The sequence below is a fragment of the Oratosquilla oratoria genome, chromosome 13 (assembly GCF_046742065.1).
Source record: "Oratosquilla oratoria isolate Oo_2021 chromosome 13, ASM4674206v1, whole genome shotgun sequence".
In the NCBI taxonomy this organism is placed as follows: domain Eukaryota; kingdom Metazoa; phylum Arthropoda; class Malacostraca; order Stomatopoda; family Squillidae; genus Oratosquilla; species Oratosquilla oratoria.
In genome coordinates, this window is record NC_134789.1 from 69,019,615 (window position 1) to 69,025,491 (window position 5,877).

Genomic DNA, 5,877 nt, shown 5'->3' on the forward strand with positions numbered 1-5,877 from the left:
CTGTCATAATGGCTCAAAAATAATTAACTTTTCCTCAAGCTTTCTCACATATCTGCCTTACCGCAAAAGTGTGATCCACGCAACCCCTATCTTTCCTAGAGCCACACCATTCCTCACCAATTACTCCCTCTTTTCCTCTCCTCATCCTCTCAATCAAAACCCTCCCATATGCCTTCCGAACTACACTCAACAAACTGATCTCTGTGAAACAACTACATTCACATTTGTTCCCTTTTACCTTGTAAAGTGAAACTATACAGACATTCCTCCAGTCCTCCAGCACTTTACCCCCTTTGGACACACATTAAACAACCTTGCCAACCAGTTCGCTTCTTCAGACACTCCTCATGACCCCCATCCAATCAATTCAAAACTACTTGTACATTACCTTATCTCATTTATCCTCCATTTTCCTCTCCCATTACCATAATTTTCGTAGCACCTCCCACTGCTACCACCAATCCCTCCATATCCTCCTCCACATTCAACAGCTCTATAAAACACTTCCCATCTTCTCCTTACCGCCTCCTCTTCCGTCAAGGTTTGTCCATCTACGCCTTTTACCTTTTCTTCTCTGCTTGACTCACCTTCTCCCTAAATCCTCTATGCATTCATTTAAATCTATCCAAAAAGCCTCCCTTTCCTCTACACTCTTCTCACTACCAGGTCCATATGCACTTACAAAGATCCACATCTCTCTTCCCAGTTTCATATTCATCCAGATTAACCTTGAAGACACCTCCTTCTACTCCACCACACGTTTACCTATCACTTCACTTACTAGTATAGCCACCCCTTTTCTCCTGTGTCCTCTCTTCACTCCCGACACCCTCCCCACTACACTCCCAAACTCAAATTCACCCTTCTCTTTCAACTTAGTTTCACTCAATGCCAATACTATCTTCTCATAAACATACTGTCCATCTCTTCTCTTTTACTCACATTTGTACCACACACATGCACATTAAAAGACCCAAGCCTTAGTGCAGTGGTCGGGGAACAGGGGTAAATTGCCCCAAATGGGGTAATTTAGAAATTTAGGGGGTAAATGGGCTTGCAACGAATACAGATGTGGATGTGCTAAGTGAGGGAAACTAATACGAAAGTTGGAGAAAAAGAATGCATCGAGGATCCCACGATCTTTAAAACTACGGAAACAGAGAAATATCAGTATTTAAACTGTTTCATCAGTATTGAAACTGTTTTTCACCCTCAGTTAGACCGCTTTTGTGTTGGCTTGGTGGTGGCATTTACTCCTTGACTTATCAGTCTTTATTTAGCCCCTCGTCATCTACCTGGTGGATTTTTGACCTGGCGTGTTAAGGGAGGAACAACCACGATCACAGGTAAGGGAGGCCTGGAGAATGGGAAGAAGAGCGGGAGTGAAAGGTGGCGGTTGTGGTGGTGGCAGCTTGGATAGTGTTGGGATGACGTCATGGAGTGGCTGGCTGGACGATTGTGCTTGATTTTAACTATCAGTTCACGTTGGTGGAGGAAGTCTGTTGACTGACAGTGATTATAGTTAATGTTTAGTGTGGTAAATAAGTTCATGTTGCATCGCACGTGTAATTGCCGCAGATGTTTGGAGTAAATAGGTGTGTGAGCAGGTGTTGGTTGCCTTGGTTATGTAACGAAATCTACCAGCAAGAAAATCAAAACACATACATTCATACATAAAAACGTGATAGATTTGTTTTTCATTTTCAGATGGCATCAGCAAGGAAAAGGACATATCAGGCAGAGTTCCTTAATTATGGCTACACAGAAATAGAGGACAAAGGACAAATGAAGCCTCAATGTGTCGTTTGTATGAAAGTACTGACTGCCGAGTCTTTCAAAAAGAATCAACTGAAGAAACACTTAGACAAGGTTCATTCACATCTGTCTTCCAATCCACGGGAATACTTTGAGAATCTGGAAAAAACAGTCAACAGACAGAGATTGGAAAGTAACAAGAGTTCGACGTTTAACCAACGTTCAGCAGCAATAGTTAGTTTTAAAGTGGCATGGTTGGTTGTTCGAAACAAGAAGACTTAATCAAGCCCACGACTGTGAAGATAGCAGAAATAATGTGTGGGCAGAAAGCAGTTAAACAACTGAATACAGTCCCTTTGCTAGTGTTATTAAAGAAAGAATTTCCATCTTGGCAGAAAATATGAGAGAACAAGTGATTTCTTCAGTTAAAAAGAGTAAAGAGTTTGCCATTCAACTTGATGAGACTACAGATGTCAGTAGCAATTCACAATTGATGGTATTACGTTCGATATAGGGGCTCTGATGAAATCGAAGAAGAAATGTTGCTATGTTTTCCTCTTGAGTTGAGAAATCGTGGTATTGATGTGTTCCATAAGATTGATGCATGCAAAAAAAAACAAGTATTGATTTGAAGTGGAAAGATGGTATTGCAGTATCAGTTAATGAAACTCCTGACATGCTTGGTTACGTCAATGGTTTTGTGGCTTTGGCCAAACAACAGAATCCAGATATTCTAGCCATCCATTGTATGATACATCGCCAGGCATTAGTTGTGAAGAATTTGGAACCAGAAGTGGAAGCTGTGTTAAATTATGTAGTTAAGATTGTCAGTGTTGTAAAAGGGCATGCACTAAGCACGAGGATGTTTCGTGATTTATGTGAGAATGGAGAGGTTGAATATTCAACCCTTCTTTTCCATACGGAAGTAAGGTGGCTTTCACGTGTAAATGTCCTGAATAGAGTGTCGGCTCTTAAAACAGAAGTCGAAATGTTTCTGACTGATCAAAAACACACACTTGCAGAGAAGTTCAGAAAAACAACCTAGCTAGCTCTTCTTGTATATTTAGCTGACATTTTTGGGCATGTAAATGAACTGAACAAGGAATTGTGAGGAAAGGAAATCAGTCCAATGTTAACAAGGGGAAAAAATCAGCATTTGTATCAAAGCTTCAGTATTGGAACCAGAAAGTAAATGCCAATAAGACTGCTGCCTTTCCAAACCTGGGAGAGTTTTTGGAAGACTGTCAAGACTGCAGTCTTAGTGACATAAAGGAGTCAGTCACAAGGCACCTGACCAAACTTAGGAATAGGTTCTGTGACTATTTTCCAGAACTTGATTCACATACTGTCAGCTGGGTTGTAAATCCCTTCAAATGTGAACTGGCTGATTTGCCTGAAGAGCCTGAAGGATTGGCAGAAGAGCTTATTGAACTTCGTTCCAACAGTGAAACAAGAATGGAATTTGAGACCAAGTTTTTGAATGTCAAAAGCTGCAAAGGCTTATAAAACTGCACATTTGGAAGCAACTAAAATGCTACTTCTTTTCACAACAACCTACCTTTGCGAACAAGGTTTTTCTACCCTTGTAATCTAAAAACAAAATACAGAAACCGGTTGGATCCTGAGGACCGCATCCTAATAGCAGTATCATAAAAAATACCTGATATTGAGTTTGTTGTATAAAAAATGAAACAGTATAATTTTCCAAAGCCTGAGAGAGTTAATATGATATTAAACTATTAAAGTTTTCAATATTTTTTCAGTATTTTTCTTTGTGTGCCATTCTTATGCCAGAAATGATAAACATTTCCCCCCATAATAGTGGATTCAATAACATTTACTTATTTTGTTTTTGTACGAATTTGAAATACATGATGGTCAATGGTTTTGCTTGCGTGCCGTGTAATGCCAAAAAGAGTGTTTTATGTCTGTTTATGAATATATGATTTCCTACGATTTTTTCTTGTGTGCTATTTCCATGCCAAAAAGACAGACTTTTATTTCCTAATGATAGATGAAATTAACAATTAAACATTTTCCCAATATACATTTTTGTTTGTTTATTATCCATGAATTCTATAAGTAAATTGGTTTGTCCCCCAGAGTACTTCAAAGTGTGGGGTAAATTCATTTTATTACGAATTCTTTTGGGGTAACACCTAAAAAAGTTACCCGACCCCTAACTTAGGGTTATGTTTTTTTTATTTATTTATTTGTTTGTCTTTTTTTTTTTTTTTTTAAGAATGTCCCCCTTGGGGCTACAGAAAAAAAGGATTCCTAGTCTTATCCTCCCTCCCCTACCACAGGGTTCGGTGAAAATGGAAATGTATATTCAGAGAAGTGGTACAGGACAGTATTAAGGGTGTGGGGGGGGCATAACGGAGGAACAGTCGCAGTATAATAGAGTAGTATAATTTCTCGATGAATAAATATTTCCTGTAACATAGACAAAATGATGTGTGACTCTGGTCCGTAGGGGCGCCTCATATAGACCCTAAAGTATGAACGGCATGCTACTGTCTGGTCTCCCTCTTCCACGCTTCCCATCTCGCGGCGTCCATTCAGTAACACTCTTGCCTCATCGCTCATCAGTCGTTCGTACTAACTTACCTGCCCAATTCCACTTCCTCTCTTTTACCGCCTCCACAATATCTTTCACTCTAGTCTGCTCTCTCACCCAACTTGCTCTCTTTCGGTCTTTAATTTATTTCCTTCTCGTGCAAGTGCGTAGTCCACTTTTATCACTTGTTGCACAAGTGGCACTTTATTTTATCTTATTTTCATTTAATTTTATTGTATTCATTCTTTGTAAATTAAATGTATATGAGATCCTTTATGTACAATTGGGTATGTAAGGTTGACCATTCATTCGGTACTCGTGGCGACTGGAGGAGGAGGGGGACCCAGACAGCTTCGGCTTTGCGGAATACCTCTCCCAATTCCAACCACGGACAGTATAGTAAGCTCATTTGACCACCGTATATTTTCACACCCCTGAAGACGGTCCTAGGACTAGGACCGAAACGTCGGGCATTAAACCTCCCACTTTGAGTCTGGTGTTTACGTTTCTCCCCTTCAACACACACACACATATATATATGTGTGTGTGTATGTATGAATACATATATAAAATACAATAATACAGACGTCATGGTTAGGGCAATTTAAAGGCTGTCTGAAATGGAAAGGATAGCTGCATGGGAGCTTGCCGGATTAGACGAGGGGATTGGCGTCGGCGTGTGAATGAAGCGACGCGTATCCCGGCGTATGCTCCACATTGATGGTGTTGATAGACATCAGCGAAAACCAAATTTACATAGTTATGGTATGTACTGGATCAGTAAATAATGGAGTTAAAGTAATAAAGCCGAGCACTTGAACATGATTATCATTTGTTTCTTTATAAATCGACAAGTCAAGTATCATTTGAAAACCAGCAAAGAGAACAAGCAGGATTTGGAAGCGAATATTTCGCTATGGACCATTTGTAGACGAAAAAACGACAAACTACAATAAACCTCTCTGTTGGGGCTTTGTAGATGATGGAAAAATATTAATTCGGTAGAATAAACGGCAAGACTGAACATTTATGCGAAAGGGGCTCCTATAATTCGACTTCGCAAAGATACAAAAATATAAAATCATAGAGATCGAGAAAGGAGAACAAGGTGATATTATCTAAAACTTAGTCTTTTTTTCATCTTGGGGTTAAATTGGGAAGAGAAAGTTTTCAAGATTAAAGGAGAATATTTCAATCATCATAGATTTGCGGAAGACATTATTCTCATTTCAGAAACAATAGAAGTCTTGCAAGATATGCTGAGTGATTCGAACAGGATAAGTCTCAAAGTAGGTTTAAAGTTGAATAGCAGTAAAACCAAAGTAATGTTCTACTCGAAAATTCTCTCTCTCTCTCTCTCTCTCTCTCTCTCTCTTTCTCTCTCTCTCTCTCTCTTTCTCTCTTCTCTTTCTCCTTTTCGAGGTGATTTTTTTCCCATTTTCCTGAGAATTTTGTTCGGATTATTAGTTTTACACAGTACTTTAGAGACTAGTGACACCCCTACGGGCCAGAGGCACACCAGTCTCCTTTTACATGAAAGTGCCTATTCTTTTCTCTAAATC